Here is a 24,350-nt window from a genome sequence, read left to right as displayed (position 1 = left end):
GTTTTCAGCAGCAGCAGTGTTTTCACAGTAGAGCACGATGTAAAACTTTCCTAAGGTCAATGAATAACCTCAAGATCTTTCACACCCAAATGTTATTTTTATGACTGGCTTTAGCAGGGAGTCTTCATTAGACTGTCTTTCTCATTTATGCTCTGATGGGAACACAAGGTTTTGGGGTTAGAGACTCTAAATGGTACTTTACTTATTCAGCCACAGGGCAAGTCTAATGGAATCACTGCTGCTCTAAATGGTATCAGAAAAGAAAGCAAGCAACCCGGGTTCTGTTTGAGATTCTATGCACAAATATTGCCAGAAGTCACACATTAAATATTTTATATTCAAAATATTTGATGGTTATCACTAAACCTTGTGAAGGCTTTCATGGATCTGTCTTCCATTTTGTTTGCATTTTCATTTGCAATGAATTCTTAGTTTCCACGGGCGATGAAAGAGGACTGCGAATGCTTTACATGCTTTATATTGATTGGGTGGGCTTATTTAATTCAATTGCTGCATATCCTTACTTGGAGGTGCGGTGAAAATCGTTCGAGAATCAATGGGCGGAAGCGAGCAAGACAAAAATAATTGACTGTTTTCAAACTCCTGCAGGCAGCAGAATAACTAACCAAAACAGCTCCCAGGGATGTCTGAAATTGTTTTTTGCAAATCCTTCAACAACATCTCCAAACCAAGAAAAATGGTAATATAGAAATCCATTTGAAACTCAACAGCACACATGAAGTTTATTTTCTTTGTTGTTGTTGTTTTTCATGTTCTGATACTTTTTCGGAGACCTAAAGTGTGTGTTTTAATCTTGATGTTTTTTTTTGGTTTTTTTTTTTCCAGGGTGCATGAACCAGATGCATTGAGGTGGAGCTCTCCCCCACAGAGCGGTCTCCCTGGGTGCCTGGAGGTCCACTTCCAATCTATTTGCTGTAATTGCCGTCAGAGTGTACACCTTGGAGTCCTCTAATTCCCTCTTTTATTTCAGCCACCATGAGGCAGACCATCTGTCCTTCTGCCCCCGCCTCTCGCTAGGCGTCAGGTCTCTCCCAGAAAGCTCTCTCTCTCTCTCTCACACACACACACACACACACACACACACAAAGAAATACAATAGGTAAACATTTTTGTCTCAGGCTTTGATGCATCGCACCTTTGTCCAGCCAGAGTTACATGACTGCAGCCAAGAGGTTTATGAGGCGCCACTGAGGATGACCACAGTGCCGTCACATAAAAGGCTAAACTTGTCAGGATAATTAAAGTAAAGTAACAGAGTTTTCCATCTGCTCACTCTTTTAATCTGATCATTTTTCCTGAAATCTTAAAAGTTTTTTTTTCCCCACAGAAACACAGTTTCACAAGCTGGCCTCATTTGCCTTGAAGATTCTTACTAAGCTGTTGTTGCAACATCTCCCATGGTTTTTCGTCCAAGAGCAGACTCATGCTGTTGTTGGCACAGCCTTTGTGTTTCCTCTTGAGTTTGGCTCCAGGACCAGTGTTGCACAGGTGCACAGCTTCAGATGAGGATTTTGTCCTCAGGCTTTCTTATTCCACCAAATCTATTGGCTGCAGACCTTACCTTAAAGTCAGAGTTCAGATTTTTTGATGGAATGGAGGAAAGGTTACAAACAATTAATATCTTACCTGTTGTAGGTAGCTTAATAAACAGCCTCACTTTGATCTGACCAAACTGGTGGATTGCTGCTGTCTTAAAATAACTCACATCTCAAAAATTGCCATTAAAGGTTTATGAAACAGTGTTTGTGTAAACTACTATGATTTTTTTTAGGCTGTTGTTGTCTTGAGAAGGCAGCAAAGACTTTGGTCTTGCCTTGATTAGGTCGTTAGCTCATCAATCTGGTTCGAATTAAACTCTATTTCTCCAAACTGAGATTATTCAAAAATCTACCCACAACACGTAAAATAATATTTGTTCGTAACCTGTCCACAGAACCCCACATAAAAAAGGAGCTGACTTTTTTAAAAAGCTTCTAAAAAAATGAAATAGTTCCCATTATTTCACTCAATGTCATGCAAAGACTCAGCTGCAAATACTGTTCTGCTCAAACAAACAATAATAATTAGAAGAAGGTATCCAGAAGTGAATAATAAGTGACATTTTCTGAGTCTGTCTCGCTGCATCTGTGCTCTTTCACTGCGTCTTTGTTTGTGGTTTTCTGGACTGCAGCCTCAGTGTCGGGTGTGCAACTGATTTAAATACCATCCCATCTCATTAACATGCACAGATAGAGCTGCGAGGGCCAATTACATTCATCTTGTCATGTGGCCGGGCTTCCAAGTCGTTAATATTTTATGGCAACACGCTCCCGCAGCCACAGCAGCAACACACCAGTGCTCTTACATTATTCCACAGCTCAGGGCGTGAGATCAGAAACATCCCCCTGAATACACACTCTTCTAGGTCATGACAATGTAAGCATGACAAATGAGTCAAACGGGGAAAATAGTGGAACTCCACATGCAGATATGATAGCTGATTAGAATCAAAGAAACAGAACTTAAAAAAATGTGTGCAAGGTGTTGCGAATGGTTTGATTATTATACTACAATTTGCAAGAAAATCATCATAACTTGAATATTAAACAAAAATGCTACAACTTTCTTTATTGCTTTGTCGATAGCGTGGCATCTAAAGTAACTTTGATGCAAAAGCGTTGTAAATAAATTATTTATTACAGAAAGTTTTACTTCATCATGCATTTAGGAACAGGTTTCTATGTAACAATGTGATGAAAGGTCATTAAATCTGATTCTGCTGAGGGTAAAAAGAATCAAAACAAAACAAAATATGAGACAGAAAACAACAAAACCTCCGAGCAGTGAAGAAAATGAACCTACAAAGCACAGAAAACCACTAAAAAACACAAAACAACAGAAAACACAACAACACTTCAGGTACATGTAACAATTAACAGGACAACTATAAAAAAACATGCAAGATTTAATTAATTGTACATAAGAAACAGTTGATGCTATAAAGTGTAAAATTTGAAGCTGATATTTACATATATTTATTATTTTGATAGTGATTAGTAATATTACTTGGTTTGTAAATAATCTGTGTCATAAACCTCCCAAACATCAGTTCTGATAATAATAGAGCATTTTTCTATATAGCAGTGAAATGCATCAGAAAGTTTGTGTTGGAAGCAAATTGTCTTTGCCAGGCAATAAATTATTGCTTGAATGGGTTACTTCATTATTGATCATTAAGTCTTTCAACAGAAATCACGTTATCTGTCAAATATATATATATATAGTCCACAAGTTATGTCACAAAGGTTCATTTCATGTTTGACAATCCTATGAAAGTTAGAGAAAAACAGTCCCCAAAGCTAATTATCTTGATCTGAGCTTTAGTCCCACTCATAATTATCTTTCTTTTTCTTCCTTTTTATTTATTTTAGACTAAAAGAAGCAATGTGTTGCAGATTTCAACCAGCTGAATACTCCAGGCCTTAATTTTCCAGTGATGACAGACTGTGCAATCAGCCGACTGACGGATTTAGACCAAGAGTTGTCTGACACCCATTTTTTTTCGTCTACACCGCTGAGTTACACTCCACGCCTTCTAAGGTTTTCTGATGTTGACTCCAATCATCACGGGACGTGGGTGGCTTGATCGGTGATTCACAAATGACCAGGGCCAGCTTAAAGACGGGCTCGACTTTGCAGGCGTATCACAAAAAAAAAAACAAATTCAGTGAAAGTGGCGATAAACAGTTTGTTTTGTTACGCTGATCGAAAAAAATATGCAGAGAATCCTTTGCTTTCCAAAGTAGCTGCTTAGTTCACATGGGAAATTTTTCTGTTGTGGATGAACTTTCATCACATAAAACACGAAAGGGAATGCATTTATCAAAAGGCATATTGAGGGCAGGACACAAAATAAAAAGCATGCATGAAAATCGCTGAATTTCCGTTACAACCCAATCAGAATGTTTGATATGGAGCCTTGTTTGTTTTTCTTTGGGACGAACACCATATGTTCTGTATTTGACTAAGTATTGAACAGATGCCATTATTTCCACTTGGTCTCATTCTTTGATTCTTCATACATTTTATCAGGGGGTAGGGCGGGAAAATGTCAGCACAAAGTTCAAAGGGAATCTTCTGGACATTTCTTCATACTTTGAATGACTCAGTCTGTTCTGAAAACAGATAATACATCTCTGTATGCTTAAGAAGATTTGATTTCCAGCACACAAAGGTAATATATTTGTAACAAGTCTAGCATATCAGTTATATGCTTGATGAACTGAGGTAAATCCTTTGCACAATAATCCCAGAAAAATCCATATCTGAGCTCCTGTAATTCCTTTAATGACTTCTCTAATGAAAGTGGCCAGTCTTCAGAAGAGTGGCTACATTTTGTGCCTCGACTGTAACAGAGCGGGGATGGCTTGAGGAGACAAGCCCGGCCCAGTTCCGACTCGTAACGGCAGCCTGCAACGACCCGCCTGTGTGGCGATACGCACCAAGATTGATGTGTGCTCTTGACAATGGCTATTTATACGGTGAGATGCAGCTTGAAAGTCACTTAGCTGAGCAATTTCCTCACGCAGCATGGTCCTTTCACTTCATTTCGCCTGCACAAATTAAATGAAAAATATCAGTGTTTTTCTTTTTTAATAACACAGACTGTTTTCGTAAAACAGATGAAGTTTGACAATAGGATCAGGGGAAAAAATAAATGGTGTTTTCATACGCTAGAATAAAAACAAATCACTTTGCCTGTTGATGCTGTGAAGTAACATTGAGTAATGTATGGCTGAGTCACAACTTAGCGTCTGTCTCAATACCGTTTTACTTTTTGAAAAATTTATGTCCAACTATAAATAAAACAATAAAAACTCAGTATGTAGAAACAAACAATAAAAAGCAATAAAAAAATAATAAAATGGAAAAATGTTTTATATAAACAAACAAAAAACCAAATGTACAGACTAAGAAAGTCTAAGATAAATAAGTAATTATCCAGTCCAAGAAAGGATAAAGGCTGAAGCTGCAGCTTAGAAATGCCCACCCCGCTCACATGTCAAAGATAATTCACATAAACAAAACATATTTATAATATTAAAAATCAAAACAGACGGATTTAAATGTCCATTTAAAAAAAAGGGCAGCTTTATTCTTATTCCTGACTAAAAATGCACTTTGATTTTATCATATTAGTTTTACTTGCAAAATCAAATTAACTTATTCAGTTTCTCATGTTTTTTTTTATCATTTGTTGAAATATTTTTTAGAATCAGAAACTTCACTGTCATCCAAAAAAAGTACAACAAAATTTTATTCAGTTCTAATTAGAGGAAAAGTTCAACCCAGACATTAAATGTTCTTATACAAAGATAAAAAAAAAAGAACAACTTAGGTTAGTATAAAAATGCAGCAAAATTATAAATGATGGAAATTTGTGATAGCTCTTTATTTATATTGTGGTTGAATTGTGTGGTTGGAGAAGAATACAGGAAGAGGTCAAATAAATAGTTCAGATAGTTAGAAGTAGGGTTCAAGTTCACGAGTAATTAATATCTTACCTGTTGTAGTCAACGTTTTAAATGACCATCATTTGGAGACAAAGTTTAAGTCTGACTGGACTGATAAGCTAACATCTCGTCTGAACAGACAGCTGCAGCTATTGTTATTTATAATCATCGACTTCTATTCATACTAAACTAGCGGCAGTGTTAAGGTTTAATAAAAAGTGTTCAAATGAAGCACTATGAAGGAGTTGTTTTAAGATGGCAGCAATCAGCTTTGGTCTTGATCCTGTTTAGACTAGCGCTAAGCTCATTAAACCAGAGAATCGTGCTAATTTTCTCCTAAACTGAGATCACTCAAAAAGCTGTCTACAACAGGTAGCAACAACCTACCTCAAAAGGTCTGAACGATTGCTTTAAAACATTTTACAGAGGCTGCAGTGTGTTTGATGCCGAGGCATTCTTCAGGCCCAAATTAAAACACATAACAGAGTAATAACATGAAAATCTTCTGAACATTACTCATGTCTCTTATCTGTTGTCGGGCGTGCTGCATAAATCATTTCTCAAACAGTCAGAATTACCAAAGCGTGCGGTGCGAGCTGCTCCGGAGTTTGCATATCAACCATCTTCCTGCTGACAGATGTTGGCTTTAATAAAACCACCGAACGGAGACGGGACCGGGAGGAGAGCCCCACCAAGACGGGACCGATGTTCAGAAAATTTAGCAGGAAATGAAAAGTAGAATTGTCTGTGGGGGAATATCAAAATTCTCATAATCATTTGTCAAACTGTGATTTCTATCTGTACAGCTCAGATTTTGCGTCTGTTGTTGCAGGACTTGCTGTTTCAGATTTTGCTCTTTGTCTACAAAGTTTCAGTGCCAGCTGTGTTCATTAAGCAACTCTGTAGAACCTACTTCTGAAAAACCAACAAAAGCTGAAAACCAAGCAAAACCTTTGTGTCCTGGCTCTTATCAGGACATCTGTAGCACTCGATGCTATGTCCCTAATGAACAGAATCAAAGCTCATGAACAAGCTAACAATCTGAAGACTTTGATCAAGCAAAACAAAACTAAATGCTCACAATGGCACTCAGTACTGTTTATATTTAATCAGGAATCAAAGCAGGATTTGGCAGGAAACCACGAGCTATAAGGCGAATGATGCCTTTAAGAGAGGGCAAACTATTTCAGCATGTTGTTCATTTATGGGATTCAGAGGGCGTTTTCTGGAACTTTCCATACGATAACACCAATCTTATAGGGAAATAAAAACCTCTTTATATATATTTTAGTATACTTGTTCTAATCTCACATAAAAAACACTGAAGCTTTGAAAAAGATATACTTAAATGGAATCAAGTTCAGACATTACAAAATTACACACGTTTGATATTTGAGATGCTTGTTCATGTCCTATTTGCAATTTATTTTGGCATAATGTTAAAATTTTTGATTTAAATACAGAACAAACCTCAAAAAGTGTCAGACAAATCACTTAGGAAATGTTGGTGGGAATACAGGGCATTCCAGTGATTAGGGAAACATTTTGTTTTTCTGTCGGCTAACTGACTTTAGCAGACACTAAAATGACGATATCTCAGTCAGTCTTACAGATATTGAGCTACATTTTGGTGTGGTAGTAGCATTTTATCAGTTTTAAAACAAAACGCAAACAAAATATACAAAACATAAACAAAACATTCAAATCAGAGTAAATGCAAAAAAGGCAGATATTTATTTCTGTGTTAATTAGTGTCAGCATCCAGCGCGGTTGTAGAAGACCCCACGATGTGGTGATGTGTGAACTGACTCCTCAGAGCAGTCTCTGATCAACCAGGCTGCAAAGGCAACTTATTTCACAATCTAAACTGGAAAGGTCCACTAAATAAGGCACTGCAGGCACAACATTTTGGCTTTTGTTTTGTGGAGAACAAACGAGAATGAAAATGCTTCAGTTCTTCCAGTTTACAGCTAAAATATGTTAGGGCGAACATGTGAACACAGCTTCGTTTTACACTTCTCTTATGAGTAAAGTGTAAAGTCTAAGCACTCTCTTGCCTATTTTATTTGCAGACTAAAATTTCCCATCCTCATGTGACTAGTTATTTAGGCTTCTCTGAACCTCAGTGAAAATATTCTAAACTGGATTCATTGTTCGTGCTCATTCTCCAATACGCCTGGCTCAGAGAAGACGATTGTTGTGGTTTGCCTTTAATTGCTCCATCTGTACCGGACCTATTGGGACGCTGCAGCCTCAGATACTCCCCCCCCTACACACACACACACACACACACATAAAGCCTGAGTGGATAACTTCCACACAGACCCAGAGCAGAACTGCTTTTGCAGCAGTGCACTTCATTAAAGAGAAGAATACAGTACAGAGGAACCGTGGGCTTCAGGTTACGTAATCAGACCTCTGCAGCAGATGAATCATGGAGCAGTGTGCTGGAGCCGACTGCTACATTTACTTAAAGGATGTTTCCATCACGGGTGTGTCATCTGGAATCTGTTCCCCAATACCTCTGCTCCATTCCAAACCAATTAGCACTTGATGGTCTGCGTGAAGGTGGTTTCCACTCCACTGAAAACTAATCTAAATAGTCAGTACTTTGCCAACCAGCAGATTTTTGAGTTGGAATGCCAAAGATTTCAAAGTGAAACTCTAACACTGGCACCCACATCTGTTAAACATATAGGTTTTTGGGTTTTTTTCTTTAAACTGTAAACACATTTTAAAGGATTTTTGTTTTAGTTACACATGGTGTATTCTGAAATTAAGATTACAGAAAACCACTATAAGGGAGCTATAAGTAAAAACGGTTATATGATTTTTGTAAATATTGGGAAGTTTAGCTGTATTTTTGAAAGGTTTTACTAGAACCTTGTGGCTTTAGATGTACAGCTGAACAAAACTAAGATTTAGCATATTTCTAAGTCCGGACACCTCAAAAGGAACAGAATGATCAAGCTGTTTGTGATCCAAATCTCCACGTTGAGCCTCATGAAAAAGTTACAAACAGGAGTATTATAAAATAGTTCTAAAGGGTTCATTTCTTCCCCATAAATCATTTTCTCTCTAATGTAGACAACATATGCAGCTACCATATCGCAGGTATTAAATATCACCCGCCACCTTGCACACCAAAGATGGCAGACGATTATGTTTTTTATGCCTGTGTTTCTGTGTCTGACTGTTACCAAATTATTTCATAAACAACTTGACAAATTTTAATGAAACCTGCAGAAAGTGATCATTAAATGTACATCTGCAGCTGAAAAACTTTTGGAGACAATCTGATTCAAAATGGCTTCCACAGCCAACTGTACTTCTAAAACAAACAAACAAAAAAATGGTTATAATTCAGTCAATTTTACAGTTATTGAGATAAAAACTTGGTGTGGTAGTAGCTGAGACTGATCCCCAACACATTCTGGGAATTAACCGATTGAACAATATATACTTTTTAAACTTTGCCATTAACTGTTGGAGTCAAATCTGTTTGTTAGTGATTTATCTCATGAACCACTGGACAGATTTTAACTCAAACTTTCAGGAAACAATCATTTGATGTACATCTACAGCTGATTGACAACCAATTCAAGATGGCTGCCAAAGCCAACTTATCTTAGAAGACACAAATATTGCTGTTATTCACAACACATAGTTCATATTCTACTCACAGTGCCAGATCTTTGTTTAAAACCAGCCTTAAGTGTTAGAGTCAGCCTTGTTACGGTAAGCTGTGCCTTACTGTACCTTCTTTTTCTTTTTAACTGTGGTTAAACACTGATTTAGTGCACACATCAATAGCTGCTGTGGAAACAAGTTGATTATCACCTCACTTTGACAGGATGAATGTAGTATCAGCAGCAATTAAGGTGTCACCAGTGTTTGCACAGAGAGATGGATGACGGTTTGATATTATGATGAAAAGCCATAAGCTGACCCAGAAAGACCTGACATCCCACTTATCTGACAAATATTCTGGAGGCTGTGTGCTTAGATATTCCTGTTGCTGAAAAAAAAACAAAACAGATCAGCTTGTTTTTATGAAAAAAAAAAATGAAGTTTTTAAAAAGAAACAGGGGATTCGCCTTATGAATAGTTGGAAAACACAAAACAAACAGTGATAACGCCTTCAGGGCTTCAGGAGAAAAAAAAGAAAAGCACTTTCAGCTTCCATCCTGATTGGTTCCGGGGATGCACGCCCATAGGATCTTTCAAGGGGAGCCTACTTTCTTAAGGCGTTCTCCATGTACTGCTTGTCTTCCATGACTTTATTTACAGTCAAAAAATCTTAAGTGAGTGCATTAGTGTGCGAGATTTATCGCTGAAGCCTGTTTCATTTGAGAGGCACCGTAACTCATCCTGTGTGTGCTCTGTAATAAGAGTGCAGAAAAATGTGCACTAATGCAGCCGTCAGAGGAGTTTCTGTGAAATCTGCTCTAATCTGGACGTCTGTTGATGGCTGGTGAGGAAAGTAAGTGCAGAGTAATGATGTTAGTAATTGAGAAAATAGGTCACCTGGGACACGAGGTGTTTGCAGGTGGAGTCTGTGGAGGAATTGCTTTGCTTAAGGGCTTAAAATAATTACTGATAATTTGCTCGAAAGATGTTGTCATTTTAGTTAGGTATACACAACCGACAGATCGAGGTTATGGCTTGAAACTAATGCTTTTTATATCCTAATGGACGTTAGCTTCGTGTCTGAATTTGTTGAAGGAAATGAGATGAATCCAGGTACTTGGCAGCTTGTAAAGGACAATATTCAGTGAGAAGACCAAGTGTTTATCGTCAACCCCGTGTGCATGTTGTGGTTAATTATTATTTCCACAGGAAATCCCCATATCGAGCTCCTAAAACACACTAACTCAGAAACACACACAGACACACATGCTCAATATTGAATGCAGCTGCGACTCCCAGAGGGGAAAGGGTAATTTGTCCAGCTCAGAAATAAGGGTCTCTCCATTTCTCTCAGCAGGATGATGAAAAACATGAAACCGTGCTGCTAATGAAAAGAACACTCAGGATGTGTATTATTATTCCATCAGTCTCACCTAGTGAGCCCTGGCCCGGGTCCATACCAGAGGAAGGGCCGCAGCTTTTCCACCCTCTCTTTTTCAGAGCGATCCCCGTGGTAAGGCTGCCACTCGCAGATTTCCTCTTCATTCATTCCACAGGAATTTGGCTGCCATTTCCTGAGCAGAGGAGAAGGTTTGACTGGCTTCGTGCAGGGCCAAGCTGGTATTTATCTAACCACACACTGGGCTTGATTCATGTGAAACAAGTACGCCCTGTAAACAGTCTCATTACCAAACCCCAACACTTCATTACTCAACAGGCCAAGTCCCTGGCTGGAGAGGGAACCAAAGATGGTGTAAAAAGTGTGGTTGGAGCACATTTGCTTTGATACATCTAGAAGCAGAATGATGGATTTATCTCTCAGGTAATATGATTTTAGCATGAGACTGATGTGGCTGAATAATCACTGAGAGAACAGACCTAAACCAATAGTTGAGCTCTTTTAAAACGGGGTCCTGTAGAAAAGTTATAACAAATAAATATCTTATCGATAGCTCGTTGAACAGCTTCAGTTTAGAGAAAAGGAGTTTAACTTTGACCAAACTGATGCACTAACAGCTAGTCCAAGCTGAAATAAGACCAAAGTAGATCACTACCATCACTACCTCCTTAAAACAACTTCACTCTATAAATCCAATGTTTATTTGAATGCTATGTTTTAGTTTAAACTATTCATTGCTCATATCAAAATATGAAATCAAACTTAAAAAAGTTTATCCTGAACCGTATCAGATGGTCTGCTGGTGTAGATTCTGTCATCCAGGACATGGCAAATAACTAAAAAGTTGTAAAGAAATAAAACAACTGGACTTCTTTTCTGTAGTTAAAAAATGTTTCGGTTCCCAGCTTTCTTAATTCAAAACTCAACTTAACCTACTATTTTATCTGCATACTTTACTCATTAAATATGAGTGTAAATATGTACCAATACATCAAAATTGTCAGCATTGTCAGGTCTTGTCAGGTCTTCCGTGACCTCCAAGTCTTCATAATTTTGCAATGAGCAGCTTTAATTTCACATTGCATGATTATTTACCCAGAAATGTGTGTATTTTTGCAAGTGCCAATAGTGACAACAGCTAGATAGCTGTAGCACTCCATGTACAGTCTGGGGCACTTCCAGCAGTAATATCATAATTTTTCTAATGAATTAACACAAAATCTAATGAAAACTAACGTTCACATAAACCCCTATAAACCACTTTTTTTTAAGATTTAAGTTGTTTTAAAAAGGTAGTAAAACACTTTGGTTTTGGTATGGAATTTAACTAGTTAGCTCATCAGTCTGGTCAGAATTACCCTGTTTTTATACTCAGGTTGTTCAAAGGGCTATCTACATCAAGTGGTCACAGTCGTTCTACAGAAGCCCACCTCAAAAGATCCAAACCATCACTTTGAAACTAAATGCCACTGCACACCATTTAGCCTTGCTATTACTCATCCACACCAGCAAAAGAATGTGCTGCCAACGGAAACATGAGAGTTTAATCCTTCCTACAAGGTCCAAGATGTCTAATGAGGGTGTTGGTCAATATAGACTCAAAGGCTCTGCAGACTAGAGATCCAACCCTGCAGCCATGCTAACTCTCATTATCCTTCAGCTAGCACCGTTCACATCACAATTTACAAAACAACAAATCAACGTAATGTAGTCTAATACTTAATTTGATTTATCTGTGATGAAAGAAGACACATTTATTGCCGTCTAACTGCATTACGGTTATCACAGTAGGATTCACAAATTATTTCCTAATGCCCTCCGTCATTTAATCTGTTGCATTTGCACAACAGGAATCTGGGAGGGAGTCATCGCTCCTCTAAATCTATTTGTCCCACTTCTCAAAACTCCTGGCTCTCCTCGGCATGGGTCACCTGTAATTCGTAATGTTAAATAAAGGGCAATTCATTTCCTGCAGGGCTGAGCTGTGAGCCCAGCAAATACTAAATCAATTGCAGATTTAAATTCATTACCAGCTAGGTGGCGAGCTGTGCCTGGTAATGCCTGCATGTGGTCATGAATACTGCAGCAATCTGAGAAGTTGTGACAGTCAACATGAAGGTTAGAGCAGAACTCCTTTATATGAACTTCTTGGAAACAGCCACCTTAGAGCAAGTATTCCTCCTAATTTTAGTATTTTATGGATTTTGTGTTATGTTTTATAAGGGAAATAAAAACTCTTGGGTTTAATTCTAATTGGATGAGTTAATGATTAGTCTAAGTCAAGACCAAAATAGATTTCTGCCATTTTTAAATAAATTTAATTTCAAATGTTTCACAACAATTTATACTAATGTTATTTTATAAACCTTTACACTGCAGTCAGTTTTGCATCACATAATTGTTCTAGCAGAAATGTGATATTCTAATCAAATAATCAAACATTACATGACCCAGAGTTAAAGTATATTTTAAAAATCTGGCTTCAGTGTTGTTCATGATGCTGATCAGTCTGTCAATGTAGTTCATGGTTAATGGTGTTACCTTTTATTGTTATTTTTGGTAATATTGGATGTGTTCTTTGTCTTTAAAACGGATTCCAGAGAATGACAGATTATTATTATTTTTTTTTTTAAATGCTCTGTTTCTATAACTCATTAGTAGATTGTAATCTATCGGGGGCAAATCAGGTTCTTAAGGTCAAATTTTATGTCTCACTTTTGCAATTAAACAGGAAAGCCTTTCATTGATTTTGAAGTATGAATTAAACAGACTTTTCTGATATTCAAATACATTTCAAAAGGAAACATTTTAGTACACTCTAGCTATTTGGCAAATTTAATAACTTAGTTGATAAAAACAGAAAAAAAATTAATAAAAGCTCTTAAAGAGCTACAATTTATAAACGGCAGAATTCTTCAGTAAAAATAAGTCTTAACACTTTGACACCTGTACTTTTAAATGGATCTTGCTGAAAATATTAGTTTTTTTTATTCTAAAGTAAAATAGCGTATTTTTAAATTATAATAATACTTTCCTCATAAAAAAACCAAACTTTTCAGTGAATGTGAAAAATGCGTGTTGCATGGTTTTATCTTTTCTTTTAGCGAGAAAAAGCTCTTTTTATTTAGCGTTCACGAGCAGCCAAACTTCTGGATATGAGAGTAAATAAAAGGAACTATTAGTACAGTAGTAGCGTCTTTAAACCGAGCCTCTGAGTGTGCTTGAGGAATGAGTGCCCAGTAGGATCTGGCCATAGTGCAAGCTGTGCTGCAGAGCAGGGACTCTGCTGCTGTCTGGCTGTGTTCACCTGAGCCAAACAAATGGTTGTGTCAAGCTATCTCTGCTCATATACCCCTCCAGTCCCGAGAGCTCCATTTTTCAGCTGGAAACGGCTGGCAAACGACTGTGGAGAAAGGTGCGTGACCCTGATGACTTCAGTGGCACAGCAACCAACTGCTAGACAGAAATTGATTTTGAAAAAACAGGTCATGTTGCCTGGAAACTGTTGGATGTTTCCCATCAGCTCTCTAATCAGATAAAGGACTGTAAAATGTTCACTCAGGTAACAAGAGACGTTTGGTATAGAATATAGTCTCAGATAAATGTCTTTGCATTTGGAGCAGGCTTTAATTCTTTTTACATGCAGACTGGATTTGAAGGGTGATACAACTGTGCTTAGGTTACTACAATAACAGCATAAATATTTGCTTTTTTATAGCTCCATAAAACTTTCAGTGAGGCAGACTTTCAGAAGAAGCTGGAGGTTAAAGTTTATAAATGTTTGAGGCCAAGAAGCAACACTTGCCCACACCCTGGCAAACGACAGCGTTGCTTCTGTTGATGCTGCACAGAAATGAATATGACAGGCTTCATCAGTCCTTCTGATCTCAGAGAAAGGCTTCATTTAGTGCACAGTGTACAGTGGTTTAAAGAAAAATGTTCTCAAGTCTCCAGCTTTCTATTTGCAGCTGGGATCACAGAGGCTCTGTGTTTATGGTTTAGATGTTGCCAAAAAGATCAAGAAACAGGAAAAAAAATAAAGGCCTGACAAGAGCACAAGATTTGTGGAAAATCAGAACATTGCTACAAGTTTCATTTATGTCTTTGAGTAGCATATAAAAGAAAATATGGCACGCTGTGCATAGAGAGCTTGAGCAGTCACACTCAGGGCAATCTGAACCCTGCCAGCAGGGGGAGCAGTTTCTGCACAGCTCAGCTTCATTGTCATGTCCAGCCTTTCTGTCTGGGCTTCTGCTTAGCTTCCTTGACAGCTTTAAATCACATGAAAAGCCTGAGAGAGAAGCATCTGCATTCCACAAACGTTTTACACTCCTGCTCCGGTCATGTTGAAGGCTTCCTGGCACGCATGAGAAAAACAAATCATTTATGGAGAAAAGTTAAGAAAGTGCAGTTTAACTCTCTAAGTTTTTGTGATTTGTTCCTAAAAGTAAATTTAAAAAGTGTATTTTTTTGGAATTGCACATTTGAAATGTGTTGCTTTAGTTATTTTTATGTTGTGTATGCCACCACAGAGATCAACTCTTACAGGCAGGTAAAATAATAGATTGTTTCGGCCACAAGGTGGAGCTCTAAGAAGACATTTGAGTGTATTATAATCAAGCTGAAAGGATGTGATAGATTTATATATTTATTGTGCTTTTACTACAGTGCAAAGCATGCTGCATGCCAAATTATACATCACTAATTGACCCCTTATGATGTTTGTGTCAAACTTTATAACCAGCATATTTATTTGCTCCATCGCCATCCTTTCAGGACTCTTCATGGTAAGAACAAAGGCAGATAAGGAGCCTGATCAGGATTCATGTTTGTCAACAACCTTTACTGCCCCCAAAGAGGGACAGGATGCACTGACCACAGGGAGAAAATGGTCAAAACAGGGCTGGAACGGTGGCAGTGAACAATGCAGGAGGGAGGCTGCCATGTTTTATGGTCTGGGATCCGGCACCCAACCCCCCACCAAGCCCCTCTTCCTTCCTGCAATGCACTGTAGTTTACACTTGAGCCACTATACGAAGCACGGTTGCTGAAAGAAGCGAGGCAGAACAATGAGACAATGAGGCCGTGCAGAGAGGCAGTGCAGAGCCGGTGAGTAATGCTTGACATGTGGTTTTGTAACACCTTCATGAAGCCTTCCAGTATTAAATCTGTCTCACCTTCAACACCTATTCAAACCTGCCATCCATCTGTGTGAGCAATCTACGAGACCTTTTTTTTAAATGTTTGCTGCAGCTACAAAAATCTGAGTAATAATATTATTAACAAATAATAATAAAAATGTTTGTAGTTTTACAAAAATATAGATGTTTTAAAAGCCACACAGAAAGAGTAATATGTCTAAATTTGTAGTCGCAAACATTTTTAGCAATTACAAAGATTTGGTTTATTAAGATGCAACGTTTTGACAGCGTCTTTAGTTTCGTCTCTTTTCTGTCACCTATGGAAACTTGAGCTTTAAATATGCTTTTCAATGAGCAAAATACTCCTGCAAAATTAAAGCGGCATGATGCTTTCCTTTTTAAAAACCACACACGAAAAACAGTCCAAACCCTGTGAGCTAAAGATGGCAGCGAATTTCACAGACTAAGAAAACAAGGCTGACCACTGCTCGACATTGGTGCACTCTCACTCACAAATACCCACGTGCACCGGGTGTCAGGCTATAAAGGAACCTGTTTGTGACAGTGCTTTAAAAGCTGGAGCGGTGCTCATCCATCAGCATTGGGTTTGATATCAGGGCCGTCTCCCTTGTGGGTCATTGACACAGATGACAATCCTGTCTGAGGGAGTTATGGAGCTGCCAATTCTCTTGTAGTGTGCCACTCATTCTCACAATCACAGGCAAAATGCTACTGGAAAACACACCTCCTTTAAAACCTAGAAGCTGCTAAGAATGATTTCTAATAAAAAGCTATTGTTTCAAAAAAAAAAAGTAGCACAGACTTTGCACACTAAAATCTGCACATAAACACAACTTGTTGAGAGGTTTTCATGGGGACCTGTGACTGTGCATATTAACACCCCATGTTGTGGGTGAGAATGCTGTGTGTTCTCCACAACAGCAAACAATACACAGCCACACAGGCATTTACAGCTCTAACTATATGACTGCAATAAAAAGCACGGCAAACGAGGCATTCTGGGAGCCCCAGGCCAGATGTTGAGTGAGTGCTGTGCATAATAAGGCTTAATGAAAGGTTGGAGTTACCAAAGTGTCCAGGGAATGAAAGGGAATAAACACAACATAAACAAGTCCTAAAAATTAAACTTGTCAATCTGAAACATGCTGCTCGCAGCTCTCGTGGAGTTGAGATTGCCTCGCACACTCTGGCTCTATTTTTACCGTTTTAAATAGTCACATGAACGCTGCTCTGAGGCACAAAGGAAAGGGAACACATTGATCCCTGTCATGGTGCGAGCTCTGTGCAGGGGTCTGCCGAGGACCACCGTGTTTTCAAGGTGACTTTCTACATGATGAGCAAGGGGCTTTCTGCACGGGGAGCTTCTCTGGTTAACAACTTCCTTCTTGTGGCGACAATCCCACCAAAAATATGTCAGCTTGTCGAACCAGAGCGAGGATGTCCTCTTCAAGTGGAGGGGCTGCACTGCCCAAAAACTGATGTGCTACATTAACACCAACAGCAATATATTCGTTCATCATATGAACAATGGCCGTTGTAAATGAGCTATTAATCGTTACACAGAGGAAGTTGGAAATACTTTCCTGCAACCTTTTATACGAGCTGGAAGGAAGGTCATAACCCCCCCTGATAGCGCTGAGATAATGTTTCCTTATCAGCTCTTTGTTGAAAAGAAGTGTTTGATGTTTGTCTGCTGAGGAAAGGTGGTGATAGTAAAACCTTAGTGAAAGTTGCTGTAACTTTTCTTCCATAAATCTTTCATTTGAACACTCAAACAAACAGACAGGAGCACACAAGCTCGATTATCTGATTCATGGTGCTGTGCTGATTTTCGAGAAATAAAAACGGACAATAGCAGGGAGCAAATACAACAAAACTTCAGCTCTGTCTGCCCATGTTGAGCCCGATGAGGTTCCAAATATGAGCAGGCTGAGCGCCCGCTCACTCGTGACTGAAAGGATGTTGTTGTTCCTGAAAGCTTATAACAAGACAAGACAAATTAAGGAAAGGTTAAGAGAAGCTGGTTGCTACACAGAGGTCCACTCACTTAAAGTGATGCATTGCAAAATTGCCTTCCTATTTGGTGAAACATTTATTCTGCTTGATGGGTGTAGGCTTTCTGTGTCAGCAAACAGACTTTCACTTTGTGTGTGTGTGTGGGATATATGAAAGTATTTTTCACGTTGATCGTTTCAATGAATGTTCGCTGCAGACAAGGTACCTCCTGAACTAACACAAACTTTTGTCGATGCTATAGTTGATCTTTAAATATACACATTTAACGCACAGAAAAATTTAAACCACTTTGCTTTCTTTGGTTTTATTCGTGTTATTGATCTTTTTAAGGTATGCAGGCAGGTTATAAGCTGACATGGTTGTTTATGTTGATATGGAAAAGTAATGTAAAGCTGCCAAGCCTAAAGAAAATGTAATTTGGCTGAGAAAGCAATTGTAAATTACACATAAGTACATAAATACTAACATCCACATTGTGCTGTTACTTACCATGTTCATTCTGTAATACTAAAGTGTACCAACTTATTTTATAGCTTAATCAGACTGAAAGTAAATTAAGTTTTTCTTTAGTCTTTAGCAAACCTTTCTCTTTCACACACACACACACACACAAACACACACACACACAATGGCAATATGTTTATGTCTGTCATATTTGAAATTCTAACATTTATAGACAAAGCGAAATTTACACAATGCAGAGTAAATACAGTGCAATGTTTAGCAAACATTATTTTGGCTTTAAAGCTGTTAAAAGTATGTTAAGATCAAGATTCAGGGTCTTGCTGAAGATCAACATTCCCCCTATACATCTGAGATCAACAGCTTGTCAGGATTACACCTTCAAATAATGACCTCAGCTGGGAGAAATAAAGTTCAAATCTGATGAACAGCTAATCTCAGCAGGGCCAAAACTACAAAAAGTAGTTTGGTGCCGTCCTGAATCAGCTCTAATCACAATCACAAATATAAGTTTCAGTGTTGTCAGTGATTGATTTTGGATAATCTAAAATAATCAAAAAATGTAATTCCAGTTGAACTATTTAGAAAAACTGTAATCCAATGAATCATCTGACTAATTACAAAGCCTGGCATGTAATTTGTATTCTGTAACTGAATATGTTTTGAAGTAATCTGACCAAGCAAATGCCGCTTACATCACAGCACACCGAGCTCTGACCTGCCTCTGTGTCAGTGATACCGTACAAATGTGGGTGATCAAGTGGCTGGGTGTGAAGTGACCAATGCTGTGCCAGAGAGATAAGCCAGAGCTGAAAGTCGCGCCAGTCCAGTTGGCTGGGTCAACATATCTGAGTCAGACACGCAGCAAATGGCACGCCGTTTGTCTCATGTTACCCACTGTCAGTCAGCGAAGGAGGGGGGGCTAAGGGCTTTTCACCAACACCAACACCAACACCAATTTCTGCTGGGCTCTGTACACACATACACAGGAAGAGTGTGCAGGAAGTACCTCATCGCCACGCTGTTTTTATTTAACAGAGCTGCAGCCAAGAACTGAGATAGCTATATTTTTACTCCTGAATGAACTCATAGTAACAGTGAATAAAGCATCTCTCTCTGTGTGAATATCTTGCTCATACGCATACACACACAGACAAAAACACACAACATTAAATTAAACTGCATAAAAAGCATTACAGCATCAAAATGATCAGGCGATATTAATTCTGTCTCTATTAAGCAGGGTGGAAATAGGTTTGTTTTTCACTTACACATGTAAATCAGTTCTATAACAAACCATAAAGACGTTACATCAAACAGTTGCTCAGGCTGTTTCCTTAATCCACCTCTTTCCCCGTCACAGCTCGTGGTATGCCACTAAACGCTTGGGTCAGGCATGAATGTCCTGCCAGGGTTTTTAGTAGCCTTGTAAATATTAAATTCAGCTTGTAAAGTTTCATAAAGTGCTGAAATCTGTAACAACTATTTTATTTTTTACTGTCAGTGTGCAGAAATGTACAAAGCTGTTGAATTTAAGCCCCGCTCGGACTGACAAGCCGTCTCCTTACATGTTCGCAGGGTTTAAAAAGGAGGTCTGTGCTCAGGCTGCCTGGTGGTGAGTTGAAAAAAAAAAAAGAGGCAGGGATCGTGTTTGTTTGGACTCTGAAACTGTGAGCTACCACTAGAGGGCAAAGCAGCCCCAAAAATCTCTCATCACTCATGTTAGAGTCAGTTTTCTGTGCCTGCTGTGACACTACTGATGGGGAAAAATGTGGAGGAAGATTATTCATTCAGAATACTGATCAGAGCATGCAACACTATATTTTATAACAAAAAATTATTAAGTAATATTTGTAATAACAATAATTAAATAAATATAGACCAGCTGTATTTAATTATTATATTTTAATTATCTACAAATACTTTCCCCTCAAACATATCCTGATGTCCACTGGAACCAAACTCTTAAATTCTATCTCACATTTTTGGTACAGTTGGAACAGAAAACAGGCTTGAAAACCTAAAAGAGAGACAGCAAACAGCATATCCTTCATGGATGCAGAGGGTGCTGAGATGTATTATATTAAGAGCTTCCTGTTATGGAGGGATGTGGTGTGGCTGTGGGTTGGAGGTGGATACGCTGGTCTGCAGCTGCTCCCCTTGGCTGTGCAGTGCTCCACAGAGATCACCCGCTCTGCCACTGTGAGTCTGGGCCTCAGGCCCCACAACCACCTGGGCCACAGGGAGAAGGAATGCGCTGACTTAATGACGCACCGTAAATCAGACGAGCCACACAGCAAACCCAGCCCTGCCATTGGATAGCGCCGTGCCCCGAAAGCCCGTCCCACTGTGAACTGGAGCTCTGTACAAAAAGGCATGTGGAAACACAGTATGTGGAGCCACTCAGAGTTGCCTTGCTCAGGGACACGTCCTGTGCTGCTGCGCTCCTGGGATGCCCCTCTTCTCCTGTCACCTCTGCAGAGGTCGGGGAGGTCTCAGTGAGGCAAGACAGAGAGCAGAAGGGTTGAAACTGAGTGCAAGGAGCTGTATCCCCCTAAGGCTGATGGGAAGCTAGTTGGGGGCATGGAGGGGCTTAGCACTGAGGCAGACTGCCATAAGTGATTGCAGCTGCTGCTGAGGCCTTGAAGTTGGCTAAAATAACATCCAGACAAGTCAGGCAGATGACAAGGTGTGAGGGAGCCCGTTTGTCTTTGGTTTCCTCCTGCTGTACTTGCCAAAAACGAAGATTTTTCAGGTAAACAGAATAACATGCTGTAAGTTCATTCCAGTATTTTAGAAATAGGCAGTGAAAGATTAAACCTATTTGCTCATTTGTCATGTTTATTAATATTTAAAGGCATCACCTTATGTAGCCATAAGACTCTTTACATTAAAAATTTTTAAGTCTTTTGCACATTTTCTCAAACACCTTCATTAGTTTTTCCAAATTCTGTCAATGAATTTGCATTGCGCTGTATTAATTGGATTTGAAGCCTCATCATACATTTGTCTCTAAAGTGGCATAAACTCCACAGAAAAGCAACTGACAAGGAGTTATTTCAATTCATCGTGCAGAGTTCCTGTTTCTTCCTCCCCGTTTTCTTCAATTTAGCTAAATGGAGGTATTTCCAGCATTTACAGCAGCAGAGACGTTGGTGGTGAACGATGCTTCATTTTTCTCCCCAGGACTAACTTCTCCATGCAGTGTGGGACAGGACTAATGACAGTCATGTTAATGATGTTGACACTCCCACCAGCGCCAGCCAGCGTACAGTAATGAGGGGAAGTAAATAGCAGGTAGCTGACAACATGGCTGCTTCCGCTGCCACGCAACTAATGATCCCTTTCACACCCTCTGAACACACTTTGTAAAGATGACAGCACATGGTTTAGGAGGGTAAAGCCTGCCTTTCTTACACCTTTACTCGACCTGTCAGAGGAGAATACATTTGTTGAAACATGATACCACCTCAGATCAGATTTTCTTTCTGGCTTCTGTCTTGATCGAGCAATTTGTAAGGGGAATAAAAGATCAAACTGATCTGGAGCGCACTGTGAACATTGTGATACTGATAGTGTTGTGTGACAAATGGTATTACACTGTACCTCCCACCATCAGAGAGACACCTCTGTGCTCTTAGAGGGGAAAAAATCCTGTGATGAACTGAACCACATTCTAAAACACCTGATATAATTAGTGCATACAATGAAGCACACATATTCTATTCCTTGTGTCATTGGTTTTAGCCGAATCATGCATTCTGCACATGTTTAAACCTCCACTAATTTCTTTATGCTGTCCATCCAATCAGTCAGACTTTCTTGTTATCTTTTTAAAAGGGTCTTGTGCATTAGTTCTTCAAGAATTTGAAAGATATTTCAAAGTATTTCTTTCTTTTCTTCTTTGACTTTGGCTGCTTTTTCATTCATTTTAGCCCAGTCCTTTAACCTGACCAAAACAGTGCATGTGCAGTGTGTGTTTTAAATAAAAAGTATCAAGACTATAAGCAGATGAATAGTTTAAGTTATGTTTAAAAAAAAAACAAGTTAAAAATCTAGCAAAGACCTGACACAGGCTCTAAAAGCTGCATCATCCTCAATTTATCTACATAAGTTGTCAGCTAATATCTCTTTGGGAATCACTATGATAGTGATAAAATGCTGTCTTATATCTGTCAAACTATGTTTTTTGAGGTAGTTTCATAAAAGTTCACATGAAGAAAATGAAAATAAAATATATCTTTGTGACAGGCTGCTAGCTAGCTAGTACTATATTAGCTAACAATCTCATTGAGAAATATTTTTTGCTAGGTTGTATGTTATATATTTTGACACAACACTGGTTTATTCATCAAGTTTAGGAGAATTTTCTTTATGGCCGAGTGATTTATAAGTCAAAGTTAGGTGACAAGACAAACAACAAGATTTGTTTAAATCCTTTCACTGGTTCACAAAATATTTTGCTAACAGTACAGACAAACAAACACATGAACACACACACACACACACACACACACACACAAACAAGGTAAAAACATCATCGCTCTTGCCTTTGCATTTTGGTGGTGGGCGCCCTTTACAGATGACGCAAGACTTTTGCACAGTACTGTACAAATCCATATCAAAGTCATGTACATTTAAGTGTGCTGTGCGGAAAAGAATTTAAAAAAACCCAAGTATTCGGATTCTGTGAAGGACAAGAAAGAACAAAGAGAAAAAAAAAAGGATGTTTCAAGTCTTTTGGTTTACCTGCTGAGCTTCTTCCACATGTGAAGTTATGACCCTGCTCTGAACTCTGAAGTGAAAAATTCATTCACCTCAGGAGCCTGTACAGCCCGTAAAGATTGATGCAAGTAGCAGAACACATGAGTAATGATGTCAACAGTCATCTCTGCACTGGCAACCATTATTATCATCTCTAGCATGAAATGACACAAGCCTAATCTGATCCTTTAACAAACTATCACAGCAAACACAGAGCTCTCTGCCACGCTCTGAGCTCGCATAAGATAATTTACATGCCGAAATCAGTGATCTTCGGTATTAATAGACATCCCAAATAAAAACGATCTCCATGCTACAAACAGGGGATGGTAGATGTTCTACCTAGCAGCATGTGATATCTCATGTGATGAGCGTCAACCACATTTGCCATTGGTTGTGCTTGAAGCCATGCAGCCTGGAAAAAAAGCATAAATCTGCCCGACAGCTGAGGTCCTGAAAGCTTCCCTGTGACACTCACTATGAGCAGGCATCGTTGATCACTTTAAAGTCACAACAGGGAGATTATATAAATTTTTTACATTACTTTGTGTTTTATTTTGACACAGAACAATATGAATAACACATTCAAAAAACGTGTTTATTCATTCCAGCTGTTTAAATCCTTGTTTTCATCCAACCGTCCTATCACGACTGGGTTTTGTTTATTTGGTTTGAGTGTGTTTGTGTCTGACTGAGACAGACGGACTCACTCAGGGAGGGGGTGGACGAAGCGGAGGGGTGGAGTTTCCATCAACACGGTGTCTGTGGAGGCACAAGGACTCTCTGACCCTCCCGTGAACCTTCAGGGGAGCTGCAGAGGCCACCGGAGAGGTCAGAGGTCAGCATTCATGCTCATCACAAACAATGCGCTGCTTTGCCAGCAGCACAGAAAGGAGACAGTCACCACAAGCTGCTCATCTGACTGTAGTCAAGTAAAACAGGCTTTTGTGTTAGTTTTGTTATTCTTGGTGCATTTCTTTCTCAGGTTTTCTTTGAACAAATTAAAATAAAACAATAAAAATAGCTAACTGCATATTGCACGTCTGAGACTAGATTGAAAGCATGCATTTATTGTGTGCTGAATGCAACATACATAATATAAATTCATCTATATTCCAGAAACATTGTGCTTTATACACAATACTACCCCTTTAAGGTCTGTAGAATTGCACAAGACTATTTTGATGCATGCACCCATCTGCATAATGCCCACAGTATGTGGAGGTTACAAATCTATTTAACTTTATTGCACACATCAGAGGTAAATGCAATGAAATGGCTCTGAATGTACAGCATAACCGGGGTGTGCAAACAGCAACATCAATGTGCAAAAGCAAGATTCAATTCAATTCAATTTTTTATGAAGAGCTAATAAAAAGTAATCTCAGAGGTCTATACAGAAAA

This window comes from Kryptolebias marmoratus, linkage group LG6, assembly GCF_001649575.2.
Source record: "Kryptolebias marmoratus isolate JLee-2015 linkage group LG6, ASM164957v2, whole genome shotgun sequence".
In the NCBI taxonomy this organism is placed as follows: Eukaryota; Metazoa; Chordata; class Actinopteri; order Cyprinodontiformes; family Rivulidae; genus Kryptolebias; species Kryptolebias marmoratus.
This window is presented reverse-complemented; position numbering follows the sequence as displayed.